This window comes from Hyperolius riggenbachi, chromosome 6 (assembly GCF_040937935.1).
Source record: "Hyperolius riggenbachi isolate aHypRig1 chromosome 6, aHypRig1.pri, whole genome shotgun sequence".
NCBI classification, from domain to species: Eukaryota; Metazoa; Chordata; class Amphibia; order Anura; family Hyperoliidae; genus Hyperolius; species Hyperolius riggenbachi.
In genome coordinates this window covers 12,405,768-12,418,717 of record NC_090651.1, presented here as the reverse complement: position 1 = coordinate 12,418,717, position 12,950 = coordinate 12,405,768, and the positions used below count along the sequence as shown (strand labels likewise).

The 12,950-nt window shown below is 38.1% G+C and overlaps 17 non-coding genes across 17 annotated transcripts; all 17 read right to left on the bottom strand.

Annotated features, from left to right (window-relative positions):
* Nucleotides 1–551: 551 nt before the first annotated feature.
* TRNAF-GAA (transfer RNA phenylalanine (anticodon GAA)) lies at nucleotides 552–624 on the bottom strand. The gene has a single exon. It is a non-coding gene; the product is annotated as a tRNA-Phe (tRNA).
* Nucleotides 625–1,884: 1,260 nt separating this feature from the next.
* On the bottom strand, nucleotides 1,885–1,957 carry TRNAF-GAA (transfer RNA phenylalanine (anticodon GAA)). The gene has a single exon. It is a non-coding gene; the product is annotated as a tRNA-Phe (tRNA).
* A 600-nt stretch (nucleotides 1,958–2,557) lies between these two features.
* On the bottom strand, nucleotides 2,558–2,630 carry TRNAF-GAA (transfer RNA phenylalanine (anticodon GAA)). Its single transcript has one exon. It is a non-coding gene; the product is annotated as a tRNA-Phe (tRNA).
* A 602-nt stretch (nucleotides 2,631–3,232) lies between these two features.
* On the bottom strand, nucleotides 3,233–3,305 carry TRNAF-GAA (transfer RNA phenylalanine (anticodon GAA)). Its single transcript has one exon. It is a non-coding gene; the product is annotated as a tRNA-Phe (tRNA).
* A 600-nt stretch (nucleotides 3,306–3,905) lies between these two features.
* Nucleotides 3,906–3,978, bottom strand: TRNAF-GAA (transfer RNA phenylalanine (anticodon GAA)). Its single transcript has one exon. It is a non-coding gene; the product is annotated as a tRNA-Phe (tRNA).
* Nucleotides 3,979–4,578: 600 nt separating this feature from the next.
* Nucleotides 4,579–4,651, bottom strand: TRNAF-GAA (transfer RNA phenylalanine (anticodon GAA)). The gene has a single exon. It is a non-coding gene; the product is annotated as a tRNA-Phe (tRNA).
* A 602-nt stretch (nucleotides 4,652–5,253) lies between these two features.
* Nucleotides 5,254–5,326, bottom strand: TRNAF-GAA (transfer RNA phenylalanine (anticodon GAA)). Its single transcript has one exon. It is a non-coding gene; the product is annotated as a tRNA-Phe (tRNA).
* A 600-nt stretch (nucleotides 5,327–5,926) lies between these two features.
* On the bottom strand, nucleotides 5,927–5,999 carry TRNAF-GAA (transfer RNA phenylalanine (anticodon GAA)). Its single transcript has one exon. It is a non-coding gene; the product is annotated as a tRNA-Phe (tRNA).
* A 598-nt stretch (nucleotides 6,000–6,597) lies between these two features.
* Nucleotides 6,598–6,670, bottom strand: TRNAF-GAA (transfer RNA phenylalanine (anticodon GAA)). The gene has a single exon. It is a non-coding gene; the product is annotated as a tRNA-Phe (tRNA).
* Nucleotides 6,671–7,268: 598 nt separating this feature from the next.
* On the bottom strand, nucleotides 7,269–7,341 carry TRNAF-GAA (transfer RNA phenylalanine (anticodon GAA)). Its single transcript has one exon. It is a non-coding gene; the product is annotated as a tRNA-Phe (tRNA).
* A 600-nt stretch (nucleotides 7,342–7,941) lies between these two features.
* Nucleotides 7,942–8,014, bottom strand: TRNAF-GAA (transfer RNA phenylalanine (anticodon GAA)). The gene has a single exon. It is a non-coding gene; the product is annotated as a tRNA-Phe (tRNA).
* Nucleotides 8,015–8,614: 600 nt separating this feature from the next.
* TRNAF-GAA (transfer RNA phenylalanine (anticodon GAA)) lies at nucleotides 8,615–8,687 on the bottom strand. The gene has a single exon. It is a non-coding gene; the product is annotated as a tRNA-Phe (tRNA).
* Nucleotides 8,688–9,287: 600 nt separating this feature from the next.
* TRNAF-GAA (transfer RNA phenylalanine (anticodon GAA)) lies at nucleotides 9,288–9,360 on the bottom strand. Its single transcript has one exon. It is a non-coding gene; the product is annotated as a tRNA-Phe (tRNA).
* Nucleotides 9,361–9,960: 600 nt separating this feature from the next.
* TRNAF-GAA (transfer RNA phenylalanine (anticodon GAA)) lies at nucleotides 9,961–10,033 on the bottom strand. Its single transcript has one exon. It is a non-coding gene; the product is annotated as a tRNA-Phe (tRNA).
* Nucleotides 10,034–10,936: 903 nt separating this feature from the next.
* On the bottom strand, nucleotides 10,937–11,009 carry TRNAF-GAA (transfer RNA phenylalanine (anticodon GAA)). The gene has a single exon. It is a non-coding gene; the product is annotated as a tRNA-Phe (tRNA).
* Nucleotides 11,010–11,607: 598 nt separating this feature from the next.
* TRNAF-GAA (transfer RNA phenylalanine (anticodon GAA)) lies at nucleotides 11,608–11,680 on the bottom strand. The gene has a single exon. It is a non-coding gene; the product is annotated as a tRNA-Phe (tRNA).
* A 598-nt stretch (nucleotides 11,681–12,278) lies between these two features.
* TRNAF-GAA (transfer RNA phenylalanine (anticodon GAA)) lies at nucleotides 12,279–12,351 on the bottom strand. The gene has a single exon. It is a non-coding gene; the product is annotated as a tRNA-Phe (tRNA).
* Between the last annotated feature and the right edge of the window lie 599 nt (nucleotides 12,352–12,950).

Below are 12,950 nucleotides of genomic sequence, written 5' to 3'. Positions count from 1 at the left end.
TGCAGGCAAAGACTCATGATATTTTCTGAGTTGTAGAAGCAGTGGTGTGTTGTCGGTGTGGTTAGAGGGTCTAAGGCGCTCCATGCAGGTTGCATGTGTCCTGTAGACTTGGGTTCAAATACCTTTCCTGACAATCATGTTTGAATTTTTTGCCCTCCTGCAGCTGTATTTATGAGTTCCCATAAGACAAACCTCCAATCTAGTACCTTTTATTCAGGTAAATGCAGCTGTATTTATGACTTCCCATGAGATAAATCTCCAATCTAGTACCTTTTATTCAGGTAAATTATCTACTCTATATGTGTCCTATATTTTCTTTGATATATATTCATTAAGAAATGTTTGTCTCTTTCAAGTTGACTGTATGTCCTCTTTTCTTGCAGTCTTGAAATATTTGATGTGACCAGAGGTATTGTGTTAAATCCATGTCTCTATTTTGTCTGGTTCAATCAGGACGTTTCTGTATTGAGAATCAGTTTATCTTGCCGAGTTCCAGGTGTAGTCTGAATTTGGCTTTATTTTACTAAGTTTTTTCTAACAATAAGATATCATACCGAAACCCGGGATCGAACCAGGGACCTTTAGATCTTCAGTCTAACGCTCTCCCAACTGAGCTATTTCGGCTACATTGCATCATGGTTTGTGTGATTTTTTTTCAGCACAAGTGTCCTGTGCAGGCAAAGACTCATGATATTTTCTGAGTTGTAGTAGCAGTGGTGTGTTGTCGGTGTGGTTAGAGGGTCTAAGGCGCTCCATGCAGGTTGCATGTGTCCTGTAGACTTGGGTTCAAATACCTTTCCTGACAATCATGTTTGAATTTTTTGCCCTCCTGCAGCTGTATTTATGAGTTCCCATAAGACAAACCTCCAATCTAGTACCTTTTATTCAGGTAAATGCAGCTGTATTTATGACTTCCCATGAGATAAATCTCCAATCTAGTACCTTTTATTCAGGAAAATTATCTACTCTATATGTGTCCTATATTTTCTTTGATATATATTCATTAAGAAATGTTTGTCTCTTTTAAGTTGACTGTATGTCCTCTTTTCTTGCAGTCTTGAAATATTTGATGTGACCAGAGGTATTGTGTTAAATCCATGTCTCTATTTTGTCTGGTTCAATCAGGACGTTTCTGTATTGAGAATCAGTTTATCTTGCCGAGTTCCGGGTGTAGTCTGAATTTGGCTTTATTTTACTAAGTTTTTTCTAACAATAAGATATCATGCCGAAACCCGGGATCTTTAGATCTTCAGTCTAACGCTCTCCCAACTGAGCTATTTCGGCTACATTGCATCACAGTTGGTGTTATTTTTTTTTCAGCAGAAGTGTCCTGTGCAGGCAAAGACTCATGATATTTTCGGAGTCGTAGTAGCAGTGGTGTGTTGTCGGTGTGGTTAGAGGGTCTAAGGTGCTCCATGCAGGTTGCATGTGTCTTGTAGACTTGGGTTCAAATACCTTTCCTGACAATCATTTTTGAATTTTTTGCCCTCCTGCAGCTGTATTTATGAGTTCCCATAAGACAAACCTCCAATCTAGTACCTTTTATTCAGGTAAATGCAGCTGTATTTATGACTTCCCATGAGATAAATCTCCAATCTAGTACCTTTTATTCAGGTAAATTATCTACTCTATATGTGTCCTATATTTTCTTTGATATATATTCATTAAGAAATGTTTGTCTCTTTTAAGTTGACTGTATGTCCTCTTTTCTTGCAGTCTTGAAATATTTGATGTGACCAGAGGTATTGTGTAAAATCCATGTCTCTATTTTGTCTGGTTCAATCAGGACGTCTCTGTATTGAGAATCAGTTTATCTTGCCGAGTTCCAGGTGTAGTCTGAATTTGGCTTTATTTTACTAAGTTTTTTCTAACAATAAGATATCATGCCGAAACCCGGGATCGAACCAGGGACCTTTAGATCTTCAGTCTAACGCTCTCCCAACTGAGCTATTTCGGCTACATTGCATCACAGTTGGTGTGATTTTTTTTTCAGCAGAAGTGTCCTGTGCAGGCAAAGACTCATGATATTTTCGGAGTCGTAGTAGCAGTGGTGTGTTGTCGGTGTGGTTAGAGGGTCTAAGGCGCTCCATGCAGGTTGCATGTGTCTTGTAGACTTGGGTTCAAATACCTTTCCTGACAATCATTTTTGAATTTTTTGCCCTCCTGCAGCTGTATTTATGAGTTCCCATAAGACAAACCTCCAATCTAGTACCTTTTATTCAGGTAAATGCAGCTGTATTTATGACTTCCCATGAGATAAATCTCCAATCTAGTACCTTTTATTCAGGTAAATTATCTACTCTATATGTGTCCTATATTTTCTTTGATATATATTCATTAAGAAATGTTTGTCTCTTTTAAGTTGACTGTATGTCCTCTTTTCTTGCAGTCTTGAAATATTTGATGTGACCAGAGGTATTGTGTTAAATCCATGTCTCTATTTTGTCTGGCTCAATCAGGACGTTTCTGTATTGAGAATCAGTTTATCTTGCCGACTTCCGGGTGTAGTCTGACTTTGGCTTTATTTTACTAAGTTTTTTCTAACAATAAGATATCATGCCGAAACCCGGGATCGAACCAGGGACCTTTAGATCTTCAGTCTAACGCTCTCCCAACTGAGCTATTTCGGCTACATTGCATCACAGTTTGTGTGATTTTTTTTTTTCAGCACAAGTGTCCTGTGCAGGCAAAGACTCATGATATTTTCTGAGTCGTAGTAGCAGTGGTGTGTTGTCGGTGTGGTTAGAGGGTCTAAGGCACTCCATGCAGGTTGCATGTGTCCTGTAGACTTGGGTTCAAATACCTTTCCTGACAATCATTTTTGAATTTTTTGCCCTCCTGCAGCTGTATTTATGAGTTCCCATAAGACAAACCTCCAATCTAGTACCTTTTATTCAGGTAAATGCAGCTGTATTTATGACTTCCCATGAGATAAATCTCCAATCTAGTACCTTTTATTCAGGTAAATTATCTACTCTACATGTGTCCTATATTTTCTTTGATATATATTCATTAAGAAATGTTTGTCTCTTTTAAGTTGACTGTATGTCCTCTTTTCTTGCAGTCTTGAAATATTTGATGTGACCAGAGGTATTGTGTTAAATCCATGTCTCTATGTTGTCTGGTTCAATCAGGACGTTTCTGTATTGAGAATCAGTTTATCTTGCCGAGTTCCGGGTGTAGTCTGAATTTGGCTTTATTTTACTAAGTTTTTTCTAACAATAAGATATCATGCCGAAACCCGGGATCGAACCAGGGACCTTTAGATCTTCAGTCTAACGCTCTCCCAACTGAGCTATTTCGGCTACATTGCATCACAGTTGGTGTGATTTTTTTTTCAGCAGAAGTGTCCTGTGCAGGCAAAGACTCATGATATTTTCGGAGTCGTAGTAGCAGTGGTGTGTTGTTGGTGTGGTTAGAGGGTCTAAGGCGCTCCATGCAGGTTGCATGTGTCTTGTAGACTTGGGTTCAAATACCTTTCCTGACTATCATTTTTGAATTTTTTGCCCTCCTGCAGCTGTATTTATGAGTTCCCATAAGACAAACCTCCAATCTAGTACCTTTTATTCAGGTAAATGCAGCTGTATTTATGACTTCCCATGAGATAAATCTCCAATCTAGTACCTTTTATTCAGGTAAATTATCTACTCTACATGTGTCCTATATTTTCTTTGATATATATTCATTAAGAAATGTTTGTCTCTTTTAAGTTGACTGTATGTCCTCTTTTCTTGCAGTCTTGAAATATTTGATGTGACCAGAGGTATTGTGTTAAATCCATGTCTCTATTTTGTCTGGTTCAATCAGGACGTTTCTGTATTGAGAATCAGTTTATCTTGCCGACTTCCGGGTGTAGTCTGACTTTGGCTTTATTTTACTAAGTTTTTTCTAACAATAAGATATCATGCCGAAACCCGGGATCGAACCAGGGACCTTTAGATCTTCAGTCTAACGCTCTCCCAACTGAGCTATTTCGGCTACATTGCATCACAGTTGGTGTGATTTTTTTTTCAGCAGAAGTGTCCTGTGCAGGCAAAGACTCATGATATTTTCGGAGTCGTAGTAGCAGTGGTGTGTTGTCGGTGTGGTTAGAGGGTCTAAGGCGCTCCATGCAGGTTGCATGTGTCTTGTAGACTTGGGTTCAAATACCTTTCCTGACAATCATTTTTGAATTTTTTGCCCTCCTGCAGCTGTATTTATGAGTTCCCATAAGACAAACCTCCAATCTAGTACCTTTTATTCAGGTAAATGCAGCTGTATTTATGACTTCCCATGAGATAAATCTCCAATCTAGTACCTTTTATTCAGGTAAATTATCTACTCTATATGTGTCCTATATTTTCTTTGATATATATTCATTAAGAAATGTTTGTCTCTTTTAAGTTGACTGTATGTCCTCTTTTCTTGCAGTCTTGAAATATTTGATGTGACCAGAGGTATTGTGTTAAATCCATGTCTCTATTTTGTCTGGCTCAATCAGGACGTTTCTGTATTGAGAATCAGTTTATCTTGCCGACTTCCGGGTGTAGTCTGACTTTGGCTTTATTTTACTAAGTTTTTTCTAACAATAAGATATCATGCCGAAACCCAGGATTGAACCAGGGACCTTTAGATCTTCAGTCTAACGCTCTCCCAACTGAGCTATTTCGGCTACATTGCATCACAGTTTGTGTGATTTTTTTTTTTCAGCACAAGTGTCCTGTGCAGGCAAAGACTCATGATATTTTCTGAGTCGTAGTAGCAGTGGTGTGTTGTCGGTGTGGTTAGAGGGTCTAAGGCACTCCATGCAGGTTGCATGTGTCCTGTAGACTTGGGTTCAAATACCTTTCCTGACAATCATTTTTGAATTTTTTGCCCTCCTGCAGCTGTATTTATGAGTTCCCATAAGACAAACCTCCAATCTAGTACCTTTTATTCAGGTAAATGCAGCTGTATTTATGACTTCCCATGAGATAAATCTCCAATCTAGTACCTTTTATTCAGGTAAATTATCTACTCTACGTGTGTCCTATATTTTCTTTGATATATATTCATTAAGAAATGTTTGTCTCTTTTAAGTTGACTGTATGTCCTCTTTTCTTGCAGTCTTGAAATATTTGATGTGACCAGAGGTATTGTGTTAAATCCATGTCTCTATTTTGTCTGGTTCAATCAGGACGTTTCTGTATTGAGAATCAGTTTATCTTGCCGACTTCCGGGTGTAGTCTGACTTTGGCTTTATTTTACTAAGTTTTTTCTAACAATAAGATATCATGCCGAAACCCGGGATCGAACCAGGGACCTGTAGATCTTCAGTCTAACGCTCTCCCAACTGAGCTATTTCGGCTATATTGCATCATAGTTTGTGTGATTTTTTTTTCAGCACAAGTGTCCTGTGCAGGCAAAGACTCATGATATTTTCTGAGTCGTAGTAGCAGTGGTGTGTTGTCGGTGTGGTTAGAGGGTCTAAGGCACTCCATGCAGGTTGCATGTGTCCTGTAGACTTGGGTTCAAATACCTTTCCTGACAATCATTTTTGAATTTTTTGCCCTCCTGCAGCTGTATTTATGAGTTCCCATAAGACAAACCTCCAATCTAGTACCTTTTATTCAGGTAAATGCAGCTGTATTTATGACTTCCCATGAGATAAATCTCCAATCTAGTACCTTTTATTCAGGTAAATTATCTACTCTATATGTGTCCTATATTTTCTTTGATATATATTCATTAAGAAATGTTTGTCTCTTTTAAGTTGACTGTATGTCCTCTTTTCTTGCAGTCTTGAAATATTTGATGTGACCAGAGGTATTGTGTAAAATCCATGTCTCTATTTTGTCTGGTTCAATCAGGACGTTTCTGTATTGAGAATCAGTTTATCTTGCCGAGTTCCGGGTGTAGTCTGACTTTGGCTTTATTTTACTAAGTTTTTTCTAACAATAAGATATCATGCCGAAACCCGGGATCGAACCAGGGACCTTTAGATCTTCAGTCTAACGCTCTCCCAACTGAGCTATTTCAGCTACATTGCATCATAGTTTGTGTGATTTTTTTTTCAGCACAAGTGTCCTGTGCAGGCAAAGACTCATGATATTTTCGGAGTCGTAGTAGCAGTGGTGTGTTGTCGGTGTGGTTAGAGGGTCTAAGGCGCTCCATGCAGGTTGCATGTGTCTTGTAGACTTGGGTTCAAATACCTATCCTGACAATCATTTTTGAATTTTTTGCCCTCCTGCAGCTGTATTTATGAGTTCCCATAAGACAAACCTCCAATCTAGTACCTTTTATTCAGGTAATTGCAGCTGTATTTGCACTTCCCATGAGATAAATCTCCAATCTAGTACCTTTTATTCAGGTAAATTATCTACTCTATATGTGTCCTATATTTTCTTTGATATATATTCATTAAGAAATGTTTGTCTCTTTAAGTTGACTGTATGTCCTCTTTTCTTGCAGTCTTGAAATATTTGATGTGACTAGAGGTATTGTGTTAAATCCATGTCTCTATTTTGTCTGGTTCAATCAGGACGTTTCTGTATTGAGAATCAGTTTATCTTGCCGAGTTCCGGGTGTAGTCTGAATTTGGCTTTATTTTACTAAGTTTTTTCTAACAATAAGATATCATGCCAAAACCCAGGATCGAACCAGGGACCTTTAGATCTTCAGTCTAACGCTCTCCCAACTGAGCTATTTCGGCTACTTTGCATCACAGTTTGTGTGATTTTTTTCAGCAGAAGTGTCCTGTGCATGCAAAGACTCATGATATTTTCTGAGTCGTAGTAGCAGTGGTGTGTTGTCGGTGTGGTTAGAGGGTCTAAGGCGCTCCATGCAGGTTGCATGTGTCCTGTAGACTTGGGTTCAAATACCTTTCCTGACAATCATTTTTGAATTTTTTGCCCTCCTGCAGCTGTATTTATGAGTTCCCATAAGACAAACCTCCAATCTAGTACCTTTTATTCAGGTAAATGCAGCTGTATTTATGACTTCCCATGAGATAAATCTCCAATCTAGTACCTTTTATTCAGGTAAATTATCTACTCTATATGTGTCCTATATTTTCTTTGATATATATTCATTAAGAAATGTTTGTCTCTTTTAAGTTGACTGTATGTCCTCTTTTCTTGCAGTCTTGAAATATTTGATGTGACCAGAGGTATTGTGTTAAATCCATGTCTCTATTTTGTCTGGTTCAATCAGGACGTTTCTGTATTGAGAATCAGTTTATCTTGCCGAGTTCCGGGTGTAGTCTGAATTTGGCTTTATTTTACTAAGTTTTTTCTAACAATAAGATATCATGCCGAAACCCGGGATCGAACCAGGGACCTTTAGATCTTCAGTCTAACGCTCTCCCAACTGAGCTATTTCGGCTACATTGAATCACAGTTGGTGTGATTTTTTTTTCAGCAGAAGTGTCCTGTGCAGGCAAAGACTCATGATATTTTCGGAGTCGTAGTAGCAGTGGTGTGTTGTCGGTGTGGTTAGAGGGTCTAAGGCGCTCCATGCAGGTTGCATGTGTCCTGAAGACTTGGGTTCAAATACCTTTCCTGACAATCATTTTTGAATTTTTTGCCCTCCTGCAGCTGTATTTATGAGTTCCCATAAGACAAACCTCCAATCTAGTACCTTTTATTCAGGTAAATGCAGCTGTATTTATGACTTCCCATGAGATAAATCTCCAATCTAGTACCTTTTATTCAGGTAAATTATCTACTCTACATGTGTCCTATATTTTCTTTGATATATATTCATTAAGAAATGTTTGTCTCTTTTAAGTTGACTGTATGTCCTCTTTTCTTGCAGTCTTGAAATATTTGATGTGACCAGAGGTATTGTGTTAAATCCATGTCTCTATTTTGTCTGGTTCAATCAGGACGTTTCTGTATTGAGAATCAGTTTATCTTGCCGAGTTCCAGGTGTAGTCTGAATTTGGCTTTATTTTACTAAGTTTTTTCTAACAATAAGATATCATGCCAAAACCCAGGCTCGAACCAGGGACCTTTAGATCTTCAGTCTAACGCTCTCCCAACTGAGCTATTTCGGCTACATTGCATCACAGTTGGTGTGATTTTTTTTTCAGCAGAAGTGTCCTGTGCAGGCAAAGACTCATGATATTTTCGGAGTCGTAGTAGCAGTGGTGTGTTGTTGGTGTGGTTAGAGGGTCTAAGGCGCTCCATGCAGGTTGCATGTGTCTTGTAGACTTGGGTTCAAATACCTTTCCTGACTACCATTTTTGAATTTTTTGCCCTCCTGCAGCTGTATTTATGAGTTCCCATAAGACAAACCTCCAATCTAGTACCTTTTATTCAGGTAAATGCAGCTGTATTTATGACTTCCCATGAGATAAATCTCCAATCTAGTACCTTTTATTCAGGTAAATTATCTACTCTACATGTGTCCTATATTTTCTTTTATATATATTCATTAAGAAATGTTTGTCTCTTTTAAGTTGACTGTATGTCCTCTTTTCTTGCAGTCTTGAAATATTTGATGTGACCAGAGGTATTGTGTTAAATCCATGTCTCTATTTTGTCTGGTTCAATCAGGACGTTTCTGTATTGAGAATCAGTTTATCTTGCCGACTTCCGGGTGTAGTCTGACTTTGGCTTTATTTTACTAAGTTTTTTCTAACAATAAGATATCATGCCGAAACCCGGGATCGAACCAGGGACCTTTAGATCTTCAGTCTAACGCTCTCCCAACTGAGCTATTTCGGCTACATTGCATCATAGTTTGTGTGATTTTTTTTTCAGCACAAGTGTCCTGTGCAGGCAAAGACTCATGATATTTTCTGAGTCGTAGTAGCAGTGGTGTGTTGTCGGTGTGGTTAGAGGGTCTAAGGCGCTCCATGCAGGTTGCATGTGTCTTGTAGACTTGGGTTCAAATACCTTTCCTGATAATCATTTTTGATTTTTTTGCCCTCCTGCAGCTGTATTTATGAGTTCCCATAAGACAAACCTCCAATCTAGTACCTTTTATTCAGGTAAATGCAGCTGTATTTATGACTTCCCATGAGATAAATCTCCAATCTAGTACCTTTTAATCAGGTAAATTATCTACTCTATATGTGTCCTATATTTTCTTTGATATATATTCATTAAGAAATGTTTGTCTCTTTTAAGTTGACTGTATGTCCTCTTTTCTTGCAGTCTTGAAATATTTGATGTGACCAGAGGTATTGTGTTAAATCCATGTCTCTATTTTGTCTGGTTCAATCAGGACGTTTCTGTATTGAGAATCAGTTTATCTTGCCGAGTTCCAGGTGTAGTCTGAATTTGGCTTTATTTTACTTAGTTTTTTCTAACAATAAGATATCATGCCAAAACCCGGGATCGAACCAGGGACCTTTAGATCTTCAGTCTAACGCTCTCCCAACTGAGCTATTTCGGCTACATTGCATCATAGTTTGTGTGATTTTTTTTTCAGCACAAGTGTCCTGTGCAGGCAAAGACTCATGATATTTTCTGAGTCGTAGTAGCAGTGGTGTGTTGTCGGTGTGGTTAGAGGGTCTAAGGTGCTCCATGCAGGTTGCATGTGTCTTGTAGACTTGGGTTCAAATACCTTTCCTGACAATCATTTTTGAATTTTTTGCCCTCCTGCAGCTGTATTTATGAGTTCCCATAAGACAAACCTCCAATCTAGTACCTTTTATTCAGGTAAATGCAGCTGTATTTATGACTTCCCATGAGATAAATCTCCAATCTAGTACCTTTTAATCAGGTAAATTATCTACTCTATATGTGTCCTATATTTTCTTTGATATATATTCATTAAGAAATGTTTGTCTCTTTTAAGTTGACTGTATGTCCTCTTTTCTTGCAGTCTTGAAATATTTGATGTGACCAGAGGTATTGTGTTAAATCCATGTCTCTATTTTGTCTGGTTCAATCAGGACGTTTCTGTATTGAGAATCAGTTTATCTTGCCGAGTTCCAGGTGTAGTCTGAATTTGGCTTTATTTTACTTAGTTTTTTCTAACAATAAGATATCATGCCAAAACCCAGGATCAAACCAGGGACCTTTAGACCTTCAGTCTAACGCTCTCCCAACTGAGCTATTTCGGCTACATTGCATCACAGTTTGTGTGATTTTTTTTTTTCAGCACAAGTGTCCTGTGCAGGCAAAGACTCATGATATTTTCGGAGTCGTAGTAGCAGTGGTGTGTTGTCGGTGTGGTTAGAGGGTCTAAGGCACTCCATGCAGGTTGCATGTGTCCTGTAGACTTGGGTTCAAATACCTTTCCTGACAATCATTTTTGCATTTTTTGCCCTCCTGCAGCTGTATTTATGAGTTCCCATAAGACAAACCTCCAATCTAGTACCTTTTATTCAGGTAAATGCAGCTGTATTTATGACTTCCCATGATATAAATCTCCAATCTAGTACCTTTTATTCAGGTAAATGATCTACTCTATATGTGTCCTATATTTTCTTTGATATATATTCATTAAGAAATGAATTGCATCACAGTTTGTGTGATTTTTTTTTTTCAGCACAAGTGTCCTGTGCAGGCAAAGACTCATGATATTTTCTGAGTCGTAGTAGCAGTGGTGTGTTGTCGGTGTGGTTAGAGGGTCTAAGGCACTCCATGCAGGTTGCATGTGTCCTGTAGACTTGGGTTCAAATACCTTTCCTGACAATCATTTTTGAATTTTTTGCCCTCCTGCAGCTGTATTTATGAGTTCCCATAAGACAAACCTCCAATCTAGTACCTTTTATTCAGGTAAATGCAGCTGTATTTATGACTTCCCATGAGATAAATCTCCAATCTAGTACCTTTTATTCAGGTAAATTATCTACTCTACGTGTGTCCTATATTTTCTTTGATATATATTCATTAAGAAATGTTTGTCTCTTTTAAGTTGACTGTATGTCCTCTTTTCTTGCAGTCTTGAAATATTTGATGTGACCAGAGGTATTGTGTTAAATCCATGTCTCTATTTTGTTTTTTCTAACAATAAGATATCATGCCGAAACCCGGGATCGAACCAGGGACCTTTAGATCTTCAGTCTAACGCTCTCCCAACTGAGCTATTTCAGCTACATTGCATCATAGTTTGTGTGATTTTTTTTTCAGCACAAGTGTCCTGTGCAGGCAAAGACTCATGATATTTTCGGAGTCGTAGTAGCAGTGGTGTGTTGTCGGTGTGGTTAGAGGGTCTAAGGCGCTCCATGCAGGTTGCATGTGTCTTGTAGACTTGGGTTCAAATACCTATCCTGACAATCATTTTTGAATTTTTTGCCCTCCTGCAGCTGTATTTATGAGTTCCCATAAGACAAACCTCCAATCTAGTACCTTTTATTCAGGTAATTGCAGCTGTATTTGCACTTCCCATGAGATAAATCTCCAATCTAGTACCTTTTATTCAGGTAAATTATCTACTCTATATGTGTCCTATATTTTCTTTGATATATATTCATTAAGAAATGTTTGTCTCTTTAAGTTGACTGTATGTCCTCTTTTCTTGCAGTCTTGAAATATTTGATGTGACTAGAGGTATTGTGTTAAATCCATGTCTCTATTTTGTCTGGTTCAATCAGGACGTTTCTGTATTGAGAATCAGTTTATCTTGCCGAGTTCCGGGTGTAGTCTGAATTTGGCTTTATTTTACTAAGTTTTTTCTAACAATAAGATATCATGCCAAAACCCAGGATCGAACCAGGGACCTTTAGATCTTCAGTCTAACGCTCTCCCAACTGAGCTATTTCGGCTACTTTGCATCACAGTTTGTGTGATTTTTTTCAGCAGAAGTGTCCTGTGCATGCAAAGACTCATGATATTTTCTGAGTCGTAGTAGCAGTGGTGTGTTGTCGGTGTGGTTAGAGGGTCTAAGGCGCTCCATGCAGGTTGCATGTGTCCTGTAGACTTGGGTTCAAATACCTTTCCTGACAATCATTTTTGAATTTTTTGCCCTCCTGCAGCTGTATTTATGAGTTCCCATAAGACAAACCTCCAATCTAGTACCTTTTATTCAGGTAAATGCAGCTGTATTTATGACTTCCCATGAGATAAATCTCCAATCTAGTACCTTTTATTCAGGTAAATTATCTACTCTATATGTGTCCTATATTTTCTTTGATATATATTCATTAAGAAATGTTTGTCTCTTTTAAGTTGACTGTATGTCCTCTTTTCTTGCAGTCTTGAAATATTTGATGTGACCAGAGGTATTGTGTTAAATCCATGTCTCTATTTTGTCTGGTTCAATCAGGACGTTTCTGTATTGAGAATCAGTTTATCTTGCCGAGTTCCGGGTGTAGTCTGAATTTGGCTTTATTTTACTAAGTTTTTTCTAACAATAAGATATCATGCCGAAACCCGGGATCGAACCAGGGACCTTTAGATCTTCAGTCTAACGCTCTCCCAACTGAGCTATTTCGGCTACATTGAATCACAGTTGGTGTGATTTTTTTTTCAGCAGAAGTGTCCTGTGCAGGCAAAGACTCATGATATTTTCGGAGTCGTAGTAGCAGTGGTGTGTTGTCGGTGTGGTTAGAGGGTCTAAGGCGCTCCATGCAGGTTGCATGTGTCCTGTAGACTTGGGTTCAAATACCTTTCCTGACAATCATTTTTGAATTTTTTGCCCTCCTGCAGCTGTATTTATGAGTTCCCATAAGACAAACCTCCAATCTAGTACCTTTTATTCAGGTAAATGCAGCTGTATTTATGACTTCCCATGAGATAAATCTCCAATCTAGTACCTTTTATTCAGGTAAATTATCTACTCTACATGTGTCCTATATTTTCTTTGATATATATTCATTAAGAAATGTTTGTCTCTTTTAAGTTGACTGTATGTCCTCTTTTCTTGCAGTCTTGAAATATTTGATGTGACCAGAGGTATTGTGTTAAATCCATGTCTCTATTTTGTCTGGTTCAATCAGGACGTTTCTGTATTGAGAATCAGTTTATCTTGCCGAGTTCCAGGTGTAGTCTGAATTTGGCTTTATTTTACTAAGTTTTTTCTAACAATAAGATATC